The sequence below is a fragment of the Canis lupus genome, chromosome 16, assembly GCF_003254725.2.
Source record: "Canis lupus dingo isolate Sandy chromosome 16, ASM325472v2, whole genome shotgun sequence".
NCBI lineage: Eukaryota > Metazoa > Chordata > Mammalia > Carnivora > Canidae > Canis > Canis lupus.
In genome coordinates this window covers 54,254,808-54,269,792 of record NC_064258.1, presented here as the reverse complement: position 1 = coordinate 54,269,792, position 14,985 = coordinate 54,254,808, and positions in this window count along the sequence as shown.

Genomic DNA, 14,985 nt, shown 5'->3' with positions numbered 1-14,985 from the left:
TAAATCAAGTATGCAGAGGAATTATGTACTAGATGGCAAATAATTTACCCGATTGGATATTTGGATATAAATCGATTTGGGTAGAAATAACACCAGACCTTTTCTGGCATACGTAAATGTTTATAAAGGTTTTCTAGTAATTTAAATGTTCTGTGATTCCTGGCAAACTTGAGGAGGATGTAGTTAAAAGTATTTTAGTATGAAGACTGTAAACACGCTATACAGGATTGGCCCTATAAGACCTTAACATGTTTTCTTAGAAATATATTTTTTTAACTACGAAAAAGTGATATTCCGAAAACTTTAAAGTCATTGGCTTGAACTGACATTTAAGCTGAAAAATAAGAATGTAAAATTTAGCTGTTCCTCCATTTTGGATTTCAAGAACTGATTCTGGGTTTTAGGAGCTGGTTCTTCAAGGTTTGAAGCTCTACATGTGTTTCTCACCACTGGTTCAGTTACAACACGAGAGGTTGCCTTCTATTCCTTCCAGAAGAAAGTTTTCTGGGACCATATGAATAGTCATTAGCCAGTTTTTCTGTTAGCCTGAAAAATAAGAGATTTAAAATAAGGCAAATTGACATTTCTCTTGATAGCTACTACCTCAGGGAACTTTTTAGAAGATCCTTTTTTTTTTTCCCCTATGGTATAAGATCCCAGGTAAAGACTCTGAGCACAGCATATGGTCTGTTAGTAATGCCAGTGACGTGAGCAGGTCTGGGTGTCCAATTACCTTAGTTGATAAGCATTTGTTGATATAAGTATTCTTAGAGTTTATTGAAAATTCCTTTCTGTAGACAAGTAATATTCAAAGTAAACTCTGGGTTTCAAGTTTTAATATGTTCTTGAAATGATCCTTTGAGGCTTTGGGGTATTGAATTAAATATTTAAGCACTGATAAAAATGAACTGCTCCTTCTCCTAGAATATGTCAACTTTTTTCAAGGACAGCACTTTAACAGGTTGTCCATAGTGTAGAAATTGGCACCATTTCATTGAAGGTAGAACCAGGAGAGAGAATTGTCGAGGGTAAGAAAGTCTTTCAGAATTCAGATTTGGGGAAAAAAAGTAATGAAAATAAAATATGCTTTTTCTTTCTAGGACATCTCTTTTTTTTTTTTTAAGTCAGCAAAGCTGAATAAGTTAACTCTATACTCTCTTAGAGGAGGCACAGAGATTCCCAAATTACATTTAATTTAGATCGGAGAATTAGGTATCAGTGCCAAAAATTGGATATTCTTTGGTGAAATGGTAAAAGCGCAGTATTTATGTAGAGTTAACAATAACAAGCCATTAGAAAGAGTTACCCACTCAAAGAGGCTCTGTGTCACCACAGAATAAAACCAAACCAAACCAAATACTGAAAGGTAGAGAAGCTCCCTATTTCAGTCCTAGGCTCATGGGTCACTTCTGGTGACTATTTATTGGTTTTCTATAATGACCAGTATCGAAGTTAGCTGGTGACATCTTACCCCTCACCAATTTTTTTCTCTCCCAATATCTGATTTATATGTGATTTTTGCTTAACTTTCAGCTAATTCTCAGGAGGCAATTGCCAGCTTACCCTACTTTCCATGTGCAATCCCATAATGCCATTTTTGTTATTTTTATTCTATATACATCGTTAAAGCACATACAATTTTATAACGTTTTGCTTTTATTGTCGACTGTGTTCTGTAGTTATATATATTCAGGGCTGCCTATATTTATGATGAATAACTTGTCATTACTTACTGCCTACCTGAGGCTTGTTTTCTACAGACTTCTTAGGGAGACCATATAGAACAATAATCCATGAGTTCTTGTCTATTTATGACTATATTTATTTGGCATTTGTGTTTGAAGTTCAGTTAGCTGACTATAACATCCTAGGCTCATGGGTTGTTTTGTTGTGTTTGTTTTTTATCACTTCAGAATTTAAGAATTGTCTTGGGGCACAAAGTGTTGATGTGAAACAGTCTGAGGCTATTCTAATTGTCTTTCTTTTACAAGTTTTATGTCCTTTGTGTTTGGAATGTCCATCGAGTTTGCTGGAATGTCCAATGGGCTGGCTTGGATAGGTTTGGGTGTTGGCCATCCCTAACTCATCTGTCCAGGGTGGTGTCTACTGGGTTCTGAAGTTTCCACCCCACACATGATGTGTCTTTGTGGCCTCTCTTCCACATTTACTCATTCCCCATAAGCCTTTTTCTATGTCTTTCGTGATACTTTTGGTCTTTGAAAATTTTTCCTTCCCTTTATAACTTCTAGTTTTCTTAGGATACTCTCTGCAGTCTTTCTTTGTGTGTTTCTTCTACTTTATTTACTAGTTTTTGTTACCAAATTGTTTCCTTTCCTGATGTGTGTTTTACCATCACTTCCTGCTGTGGTCTAGTTGTGTTGTTTTTAGAATTTCTTTTGGTGACTTATACTGCTTATTCATAACTTCTGTCATTCTCTTAATGTCTTTCAGCTAATTTTGAAATACTGGTACTATTACTTGGTGTGCTCCTCTGTTGCCAAGCTTTTTGAGTAATTGTTTCTTACACCCTCTTTGAGTAACAATCAGCCACAGCCCTTTCTGTTGCTCTCACTTCTTTCTTTTTTAAAAAGATTGATTGATTTATTTTAGGGAATGAGAGAGAGAGAGGGAGAGAGAGAGAACAAGGAGAAGAGCAGACAGAGAGGGAGAGAGTCTCAAGGAGACTCCTCACTGAGCACGGAGCTTGAAGCAGGGCTGGATCCCAGGATCCAGAGATCATGATCTGAGCTGAAACCAAGAGTTGGATGCTCAGCCCACTGAGCCATCCCCGTGCCCCTCTCACGTTTCAATGAGATGATTTTCCTACATGTTTGAAAAGGGTTTCTAGGGTGATGATTGTGAGAGGAGCCCCGAAGCATTTTACTCTCATGATTGGGAACTCCCTCCTCATTGGGTCCTCTGAGGTGAGACACGTAGTAGCTACATTTGCAGTTACCTCTAAAGATCCTCATTCTTCTTCTCCTCATGAGTGTGGGGGTCTTCTTTCTTCTGTACCACCAGTTGTTCCTGCCTGGTCGGTTTGGGCTCTGCTTTTAGTCGTATTTCCTCAGATTGGTCTCCGTCCTGATGAAGGGGTAGTTTTCTGGCAACTTTCTAGATGCTGAGCATGTAGTGCCTGGGATCTCCGGGGTTGTAGCCCGAAAGTGTGTCCCTGAGGTCTTTTTACATTCTCCCCAATTCAAGAGTCTGTGAAAATTTCTACTGTTTCCACCATTTTTTTTTTCCTCAGATAAACTTGTTCTCAGGCAAATGCTTCCTGACATTTCCACTTGGATTGTGGTTTTCCTCTTTTGGAGATGAATATTTTAAAGCGATTTCTGGAATCTGGCTCACAGGGTCATCAGAACTCCTATTTTCTTTTTTATGCTTCTGCATGGGTCCTGGCCCCAGTTTGTGATCATATACATATGATATATACATAGATAGATATCACCTGCGATATGACATACATCTCACACAGGCCTGGGATCTAGTCCCACTTGCTCAACTTCTGGGGGTCTAGGGGACATCTTGCCATCTAGTTTTATTGAGGACCTTGTCCCTTTGAGATCTTTTTTTTTTTTTATTTCACTTTCCTTTACTACAAGGGAATTTTATGATACTTGAAAACTATGCCACTGCTTTATAGATTTATTATTCTTTAAATATGACTCTAGATCAAGAAGCTGATTTCCCATGAACTGTTTTTATGATTCATTTCTTTTCAGTCAAAGTTAAATATGTCCAGTTTGACTACTATTCACCAGCACTGGCAAATCCTCAAAACACCCTGCCTGTCTGTTCACCTGCTTATTGGACTTGCTTTCTTTACAGTCTGTCAAGTTCTCTTCACGTCCTGTCCTTATGTGGCTCCCACCGACTAGGGTATGGGTTTCTGTGTAGCACCTGTCTACCAGCTTCATTTTTAGGAATACAAACTCCAACAGCAGAAAAAGGAAAGTTGGAATGCCTTTGTGAGTCGGAGTGGTACAAAAACATGGTTGTGTTTTCCCCAGAAAGATATAAAAACAGCCGACTGTGTAGTCTCACTCACTCGCTTGGCATCTGCAGAATAGTGTGGGCAGGTGCAATTAAGATCCAAGGTGATGTAAGGGGAGGCAAACTGGAGAAATTCTGGTACTTTATAAATTCTTCCAGCTTAGTGACATCTCAACTCTGCAACTGATAAACTCGTTTCAAAGGAGTACTACATGATTTGGTTATTAATTTTTTTAACAGTGAAAAACAATTACCTACTTTTAATTTGAAATAGGACCTACCAGTGCCCAACAATATAAAAAGCAGAAAACCTTTAAGCAAGTGGAAGAAAGATAATGACAGCAGTTATATACTCTTAACATAAAAAGGGAAAAGCAAGTAGAAATTCTGATAGTTTGACTTTTAGACTTATGTGTCTCAAAATTAAATAACCTATTTGTCTGCAAGTGATAAGGAAATTTAGATGTCACTAGAATACCTTTATTACACTTATTATAAAGCTATCTGAAAATGCTCCTCCAGCATATGGTGGACACACAGCAGAGAAACACAATAGCTTCGGGAGAATGACTTTCCAACCAAGAAAATACAGAATCAGCATGCCCAGAGTACAGAGTATACAAATGTTAGATCCCAAGTTGAGATTGCTTGAAAAGTTTCCAGTAATACTCAGCTACTTATTCATTGCAAAGAAAATAAAATGGCTTTCTTAATGGTAAAGGCTTTTACCTTAAAACATAGGGTGATGTTTTATACTTTGTGTCCTTTTGCTAATTGTGGAAATGAGGATAATTAAACAATGGTGCATTTTATACACATTGGAAAATATCCTGTGATCTCATCAGTTTGATGTGTTATGCTTTAATAAACCTTCATAATGGACATTTCCAGTTTATTTCCTGAGAATTATCGGACTTTTTTTTTTTTGGCAACTGTGGAAACCTGTTCAAGTGTCTGTTAGGACGTGTAGGGGAAGATGGTTGTGTTTACAAAGGTTTCCTTGACCTTGCCTGAGTTTCTTTGATGGGAGCTAGTTTTCCACGTCAATTCACGTCTCTTTAGTTTTTATGATAAAATGAAAAGAATAGTGTATCCAAAACCAGTGAGTGTTTTTGGTTTGGAAGTTAGGTGACAATTACTGGACAGAGTGGGAAACTGTAATTGGTTATAGCTTAATTTACCAATATTTTAAGTGGTGCTAAACCTTTATTGAGCTTTTATGAGATTGTATTATATGGATAAAACCAGCTTGCTACAAATAGTGAGCTGGTGGCAAATTATTCCTGAACAAGTACTCTATTAAACTCTCAAATGGGGTAGCCCGGGTGGCTCAGCGGTTTAGCGCCTGCCTTCAGCCCAGGGTGTGATCCTGGAGACCCCGGTTCGAGTCCCACGTCAGGCTCCCTGCATGGAGCCTGCTTCTCCCTCTGCCTCTCTCTCTCTCTCTCTCTGTATCTCTCATGAATAAATAAGTAAAATCTTTAAAAAAAAACAAAACTCCCAAATGACCATCTTTTAACAAAAAATGTGATCAACTTAGAAAAAATAAAGATGAGTAATTTTTATATGATTGAGCCTGTAACACCTCTTGAGAGTCTGTAACACCAGCCTGTTACACCTCTTGAGATGATATTTAATTATTATTTTAACTTGTGCTTTTAAATTATACTCCCATTACATACTGCCAAGGTGCACTTAAGGAATGGTTGTCATTTTAATCGAAAAATGTCTCATATACCCATGATGAAGCAGTATGAAATAAAACAATACATTTACTTCTGTAAAGTCAATGTCATACATAATGTTTTTCTTTGTACTTGAAAGTCTGATGTCAAATGTATTATTTAAACAAAAAACTAGTGTATTTAAAAAGAACTCCATGAAGAAAGTCTTAGGTGCTATAAAGGAGAAGGCCCTTGCTTCAAAGGCAATGCAATTATGAAAGAAGTCACAAAAGAACCTGCTACATATGGTTTATGTGTGGAATAATGTGGATGAAAAGAGATATATTAAAAAGTCTGAGAGGTCAGCTTTGTAAACCCACAATAACTGAACATAGACATACATGCGTGCTTCTGTGTGTGCATGCGTGTGTGTGTGCATGTAAAGAGAGAGATCCTGTAGCCAAGGAAGCACTGAAGATGGAATATTGCACACTCAGTTGGAAATAGTCCTTAAACAGCTTTATTGATATGCAATTTATTTACTGTAAATGAATTGATATATAGGGCTGGGCATCACTCACCATACCATTATGTTTCCAACATGACATCAAGCCTCCCGGTGCCCAGAAAACATATTTGTTACAAACTGCATTTCTGAATCCTGACTCCTACGTCCAGTACTAGGCTGGTGCTGGTTTGGCTTTCTATCTCTGTAAATTTGCCTTTTCTAGACTATTCCTATAAATGGAATCATATGATATGTAGGCTTTTGTGTGTGGCTTCTTGGGATACCGTGTGTTTGAGGTTCTCCTATCTCGTACCGTGTACCAGGAGTATGTTTCTTTCAATCCTTGCATGGTTTTCCATTACATGGATGTACCACCTTTGTTCATCCATTCCTTAGTGGCTTGTACATTTGGAAAGTTTCCAGTTTTTTCACTATTGTGTATGATACTCCAATCGGCATTCACACGTAAGTCTGTGTGGATGTATGTTAGCACTTTCCTTAGTTAGCAGTGGCTTTTCTGAGTTATGGACAAAGATTTACCATTTTGAGCAACTGCCAAGTTACTTTGCAAAGTGACTGCAGCATTTCACATTCCCGCCAGCAATGTATGAATGTTCCAAATTTTCCACATCCTTGCCAATGCTGGTTATCATCCGTCCTTTTTTTTCCATTCTAATGGGTATGTAGTGATATCTCATTGTTTTAATTTGTATTTTCCCCAAAGACTAATATTGCGGAGCATTTTTTCATGCACTTATTTGCCCCTTGTAAATGTTATTTGGTGAAATGCCTATTTAATCTTCTGCCCAGGGATCCCTGGGTGGCGCAGCGGTTTAGCGCCTGCCTTTGGCCCAGGGCGCGATCCTGGAGACCCGGGATCGAATCCCACGTCGGGCTCCCGGTGCATGGAGCCTGCTTCTCCCTCTGCCTGTGTCTCTGCCTCTCTCTCTCACTGTGTGCCTATCATAAATAAATAATAAAAAAAAATTTTTTAAAAAATAATCTTCTGCCCATTTTTGGTTTTTATCATTGAGATGTATTTTTATACATTTTTACAAACTACTTCTTTATCAGATATATAATTTGCAAGTATTTTTTTTTTCCTGGTATAAGCCTTGCCTGTCTTAATAGTGAAAAGACAAAAGGTAACAAGTATTAACGGGGATGTGGAGAAAAGGGAGCCCTTGTGTACTGCTGGTGGGAATGTAAATTGTTTCAGCCACTGTGGAAAACAGTACAGAGGCTCCTCAAGAAATTTAAAATAGAACCATCATACATGATCCAGCAATCTCACTTCTGGAAATCTATGTGAAGCAAGGATCAATACAAAGAGCTATCTGCACCCCCCTGCTCACTGCAGCATTATTCACAACAGCCCAGGCATAGAAACAACCTAAGTGTCCAGTGATGGAGGAATGGATAAGAACGCGTGGTGTATATCCACCATGGGACATCATTCTACCATGAATCCTGCCACGTGCGACAACTTGGATGGATCTTGAGGGCGTAACGCTAAGTGAAATCAGTCAGAAGGAGAAGGAAGGAAAATACATCACGACCTTACTGATGGGTGGAATTTAAAATGAAACAAAAAACTCACAAGAAACGAAACCCAAATTTCATGTAAAAAGATCAGATTTGTGGTTACTAGATGTGGTGGGTCAGGGCAGGCAAAATGGGATGAAGGAGGTCTTAAGGTACAAACGTCCAGCTATAAGGTAAATAGGCACTAGGGGCGTAACACACAGCATGATGGTTATGGGCAATGCTGCTGTTTGGTACATAAGAAAATTCAAAGGGTAAAACCTGAGAGTTCTCATTACAAGGAATAATTTTTCTTGTATCTATACGAGAAGGTAGAGGTTAACTAAACTTACTGTGGCAATTGTTTCATGAGACATGTTAGTCAGATCATTCCCTTTAAAGCTTCACAGGGCTGTATGTCAATTATATCTCAATAAAACTGGAAAAAAAAACCCCAAAAACCCTTGCCCTCTGAGTCAGCCTGAATTCCTGACCCACATAATTCTGAGGAAATAAAACAATTGTTGCTGTACACCGCTTAATTCGTGGTGGTTTGTTATGTGATAATTGATAATGGAGATGACCTATTTATTTTACATTTTCTCTATAAACAGTTATGCCTGAGCAGAATATCTTAAAACAGGAACTATGGTGATTTTTTGGTCTCCTCCAAAATATTTTTGACTTATCTGATGTCAGAAAGGACAGACTTTCTGATAGGACATTTAGCTACCCATCTGTGTGCTTTTTGGGGATGTAAGTACATCTTTCATCTGCTTTTGTATAGATCTTTCAAATTTGTGCTTGTCAAACTGGGCTTTATGTCAAAGTTAATGCAATCGGTATTGTTTTAGGGGGTTGCATGTGACTTCTAAAGCTGTTGGTTGTCAATGTATGGGATTCATGCCTCAAGTAAAAAGTCTAGCAGGTGGCTTCCTTTGCTCTTGTTGCCTGCAGTATCTCTCTGAGATAGGTATGATGGTTTGAAAAAAGGGGAAGGCATTTGCATTATGGATTCTTTAATCAACAGCAGTCAACTGTCTGCCTTTTATTACCACTTGCAAAGCCACTGGTTCTTAATTTCCCATTTTTTTAAAAAAAGATTTTTATTTATTTATTATGAGAGACACACACACACACAGAGGCAGAGACATAGGCAGAGGGAGAAGCAGGCTCCCTGCAGGGAGCCCGATGTGGGACTCAATCCTGGGACTCCAGGATCACACCCTGAGCCAGAAGGCAGACTCTTAACCACTGAGCCACCCAGGCATCCCTTTAATTTCCCATTTCTGAAATGTCCTAGGGTAACAAATTCCTAACGACTTAAGTGAAAAGGGAGCACCTTCTCAGCTTGCTCAGGCCTTAAGGCCCAGAGAAGAGATAACCAAATCTGTCTGCTTTCATAGACACTAAATGCTAAATCTGTTAGTATTTCCTGCTATTCTTCTGCATTTTGAATACCGTTCATATAAATTGAAAAGGCCAACCTATAGAGACATTTATGTGATTTCCTTCCTGTTAGAAATGTAGACTTGATAAGGTAATGGAGCAGCAAGTTTTCATAGAATTGTGTGTACAGTTAAAAGCTGCAATTTCTTTTATATTGAATAGAATTATTTTTGTTATAATTATGTAAATAAAAGTATTTCCCTGTAACTGTTATGATGACATCAGATTGGTATTTTGTTTGGGGAAATCTACATATTTCATTCATCCAAAACTAAATGATTTACCTTCGTGCTTCACCACATAGCCACTTCGATTCTAGAAACATAACAGCTGCACATACAGGCTTGAGAGGGTTTGACAATTGATCTTCAGGACACGTTTTAAAGAATATAACCTAATGCGTATTACTTTCTATTTAAAGTAGCAAGAGTCTGAAGAGGCCATCCAACATTTGTGATATTCATTCTTACTGGGAAATAGCTATGGGGAAGGATTTGTTTGGTTATAACTATGCATCCTTATAGCATCTTCCATGCCAGAGTAAATTTTTAATCTTGACAGATCATAGGATAGAAACATTCTCTTTGTAGAGAAGGTAAATATTAGACACTTGGGGAAGGAGTTACAGGAGCATTTAGGCTCAAACTTTCCTCTTGATATTCCTCCCAGATGGACCCTAGAAACTTACAGAGTTTAAGTCTAAACACCGAGTTTAGTCTTGCTTTTTCTTCTCAAAGATTTGATGGTTATTTTTTGCTAGGCAGATAATTTAACTGAAAATGTTGGCTATCCTTTTATTTTAGTCCCAATGAGCATGTTTTCTTTTTCTTTCTTTTTTTAAAGATTTATATTTCTGAGAGAGAGAGAGAAGGAGAGAGAGAGAGGATCTCCAGCAGATTCCACACTGAGTAGGCATGTTGCCCAACAGGGGCTCCATCCCAGGACCCCGAGATCATGACCCCCAGCTGAAATCAAGAGTTGACTGTGCAACTGACCGAGCCACTCAGGTGCCCCAGCACACTTTGGATTTTTAAATAAATGCCCATTCTTCTTTGGACAATCCCTTTAAAGTCAATCTAATTCCTCTTTTTCAAAGGTTTCTTGTGTTTAGGTTGTAGAAGTTGTGCCTTTACTGACCTACTGCTCAGAGGTAAGGGAGCTGGGGAATTGAAGGGAATTTGTGAAAGAGAATAGAGAATTTCCTCTTGTTTTGCCTGAGTCTGGCCCTAAAGTGCGTTCCACAGATGAGGGGCATCTGCATCACTTGAGAACTTGCCCACTCTGAGACCTCCTGAATTAGAATCTGCATGATGACCAGAATCCCCATGCAATTTTCATCCTCAAAGTTGGTAAGTTCTGCCCTAGCAGAAAGCATTAGGTAAAACCGACCAGGCATCCATCTCCCATGGCCCTCAGGAAGATCTCGTCTTCTAGATTTACCCCTAAGGAGCTCTGGCAGTGTGTTTCCACCAGACCAGTGATGGTCTAACAGTTTGTGATAGGTCTCTTGAGGGTTAGCAGGCAGTGACTCACTCCCATCTGTTGACATTGAGCCCAAATCATTATTTAGGAAGAGAAAGTCTCCTCCACCACTGAACAGACACTCACTTCACCAGCACATACTTGCACTAGCCTAATTCACACCAACTAACTCTAACTTAATTCGTTTCAACTTAAGCTAAAATAAGCTAGATTCATAGGAATATAGTTGGCACTAAAATATATTCTGAGGTAGAAGTAACCAATCATTAATACATTAGTTGACTTACATATTTTTCCAAAAGAAAAAAAATGTAATGAATGTTATTCTTTACAATTAGAATGTATCATGCCTTCAACCAATTACCTTCTAGAATGCACTTGGGATTATAGTGTACTATATACTATAGTTTTGCTGCAGACATATAAAGATATACACACAAGTTTATCTTTAAAACTCAAAGGAGAGTATTAAAAATAACTACAAAATATACTTTGATTTACAAATTATGAAGTTCTTTACCCACATGATTTCACTAAAATACGAGAAGTCTATGTGACTTCCAATTTAAAAATGCGATGCTTGGTAAATTGGTTGTTATTGTTAATTTTGTAGATTTCTTTGAAATTCTTAATTGAAAGCATCATGAAGGTGGTTTACTGTCATTTACTGTCATGTATGCTATAGACATATCCATGTTGTTCATGATTGTTACTGTATTTTGGTGTTGTAAGGGCTTAGGTTAAGGAAATTGCTATTATTTCCTTAGAATTCCTTCTCACTCCATCTATTAAGGTCAAGATGTTCAGCCTGAGTTGACATAAGGTACAGACAGCGAGGCACCAATTTTCTAGGCTTGACAATACTTAAGACTGATATTCTTACTTGATATCTCACTTTCAAGATATAGGAGACATTATAGGCTTTAGCATGTGATAGCCAGATTAACTCTCAACATCTAAAATGATTTTAAATAGCTTAGTGGCAAAAGGTGATAAAGGATTGAGGATAAACATTGTAAAAACAGTTAAAAATCATCCTGGGAGTATGTGAAAGGCATTTAGATACTAAGAAGTGTCACATATTTCAGAATAAAATAAGGTAAAGCAGAACACTATTTTTTCATGATGTATCTTTTTACTTGATTGTAAGATATGCCAGGATTTTTTATAACCCTTGAGTGCACACTTTTTTTTTAACCTCTAAATGCATGTCGATAGTTAAAAACACCACAAGCAAAAGCTTAGATGGTCATTATTAAATGTTATTTTTCATGAATAGTTTTTTAGTAACCAATAAACCATTGAAATAAAAAAATGCTTTTTCCTTATTATGTCTTATTCAATGACGTTTAACTAAAAACCTTCCTGAGCTTTCTTTTTTCTTTTTAATAAATATTTATTGTATACCAATTATGTGCCAGATACTGTGTCATACTTAAAGACAAAGACAAATAAAACCCAGTTCATGCCATTGTGCATCCTAGGGTTCAAGAAGATTGAGGAAAAAACCTTAGGAACTATAAGTTTGTTGTTTTATTAAAGATGAAATTAACTTAATGAGGATATCAAATTAATTTATAAGAAGTTGAAAGCATAGTGATTAATATGGAATGATCGTATGAAGGAATATCAAATGATTATTTTAATGTCAAAATCCAATGAAATTAATTTTTTCAACAAATACTTATGTTACTAAGTGCTACACTCTATACTAGGTTTCAGGGGTATAAGGGGGGAACCAGACATACTTGATTCCTGGTTCTTATGGATAGGAGATTCTAGAACTGGAGTCAGCTTAAAAGTAAAACAACAACAACAACAAAACAAAAACGAAAAGAAGAAAAAGAATGAACGAAAAACACAATACTTAAAATTAGCAATAAGAATGAGTGCTACAATAAGGAGCCATGGTATTGGGGTAAAGATTAGAAGAGAGTGACCAAGAATTTGAAGTTTTAGTCACTTAGGATTTAAAAGTTGAAAGAAAGCCAGCTATTGGAAGCAGGTAAGGCATGGTGAAGGCATTCTAGAGGATGGAAAAGTTGATAGGATGATTCTCTGGAATTTTAAGATTATTCTATAGGCTTCGTATTTATGATTCTCTATAAACTCTATAAATATATAGAATTTTAGAGCTAGGCCATGAGAAATCAAATCAACCAACTGTACCATTCCTGTTTTATGATTTTCTGTAGACAAATCTGAAAATAGGCAAAAATTTAGATTCCATTCTCTGTACCTGAGCTTATAAACCTTAGTTATAAGGAATGACCCCTTGAACTTTTTGCTTTTTTTTTTTTTTTACATGTATAAATTATCTTAAAAATGTTTAAGTACAGATTAGGCTGTTTTCTTGACTTTAAGACCCAAGTTTGACCAGTCACTAGGGAATATAGAATTTCACCAAATAATTCCCAAGACAAAACAATACAGAAAGTCAATGTGTCTGAATAATTTGTTAGTATTTCACTTTAATTTATCTGCTGAGTTTTGTACTCTGTGTAGTTTTCAGGGGTTGCCATAGAGATTACACACACTTTAATTTTCACAATCCACTTAGAATTTTAGCACTTAGAGTCAAGAAATCTTACCTCCTTCCTGCTGTAGTGGTCCAATGTGTTACATCTACATACATTGAAAGCACAACAGGCTACATACTTTTTGCTTTCAATTGTCATACATATTCTAAAGGACTTAAAAAGCATCTATGATATTTAGGCACATATTTGCAATTCTGTGGCCCTCATTTTTCATTTCTAGAGTTCCCTTTGGTATCATTTCCCTTCTCTCTGAAGGACATCTCTCGGAGGAGTTCTGCTGGAGATGGCGTCTTAGCTTCCTTCATCTGAGGATATGTCTTATTTGCCTCCCCTCTAAAAGATGATATTTTTTACTACTTTTGGATCTCTGCGCTAACACTTCTTTTGCTCAGCATTTAGAGAATGTTTTCTACCACCTGGGTGCCTCTCTGATTATTGCAGGTAGGAGTGGCCAAGAAGATGTAAGCAGAAGTGGTTGGATGGGTCTTCCTTATGGTTCATAACTTGCCAGAAAATGACTCAGTGGCATGAAGTGCCACATTTCTCACTTGTGCTTCTTATTCCTGCCTGGAACCCCTATGTGATGGCTGTAGCTCCTGCGGAAAACCTCGGGACTTTGCAGAGGGAAGAGGTAATCCAGAAGGAGCCAGGACCAGGATGATTTTGCTAAGTACTGTGCCAGCTCTGGTAAGCTTACCTCCGGACTGCTTTCAAAGTAGAAAAGAAAAAAAAAACTCATTTATTAAAAAAAAAAGCTCTAATTCTATGACATGTGTAACTGGTAGGTACTCAAAAAAGCTGCTGACTGATGCTGTTTATATTTTGAAATCTTTTGATATATTAGTATATCTCTGATCCAGAGGAAGATGGTGGACTCTGATTATTCAGGGTCTCTTCTAATACCTAATTTTCCCCAGAACCTAGTGCTGTGCTTATACATGATGCTAGTAATGACTGACATTCACAGGACCTGGTTTCTTTCTGAAACTTCATTTGCTAGACCCCCTGTGGCCAAGAGTCCAGTGTTAACTACCAAGATAAGAGTGTGCCATAGGATATTAAGACATAAGACATTTCGTTGATTGGATTATTCGTCTTTTGCATAAATTTAATCCTTCAAAAGTGCTTCAGATGCCAAAATGTATGATGTCTTTCTTCATATCTAAAAAAGGTAATTAGGTTGGGTTTTGAGGATCTGAAAGTCTGATGGAATGTGGAAAGATCAATATGACCAGTTATTAGCATTGAAACTATTAAAAAGCTTCTTATCTTGATGAAGTCCCAAAATGAACTATTGGGACTTCATCAAGATAAGAAGCTTTTGCACAGCAAAGGTTACAGTCAACAGAACTAAAAGACAACCTGCAGAATGGGAGAAGATATTTGCAAATGACGTATCAGATAAAGGGCTAGTTTCCAAGATCTATAAAGAACTTATTAAACTCAAAAGCAAAGAAACAAACAATCCAATCATGAAATGGGCAAAAGACATGAAGAGAAATCTCACAGAGGAAGACATAGACATGGCCAACATGCACATGAGAAAATGCTCTGCATCACTTGCCATCAGGGAAATACAAATCCAAACCACAATGAGATCCCACCTCACACCAGTGAGAATGGGGAAAATTAACAAGGCAGGAAACAACAAATTTTGGAGAGGATGCAGAGAAAAGGGAACCCTCTTACACTGTTGGTGGGAATGTGAACTGGTGCAGCCACTCTGGAAAACTGTGTGGAGGTTCCTCAAACAGTTAAAAATAGACCTGCCCTACGGCCCAGCAATTGCACTGTTGGGGATTTACCCCAAAGATAGAGA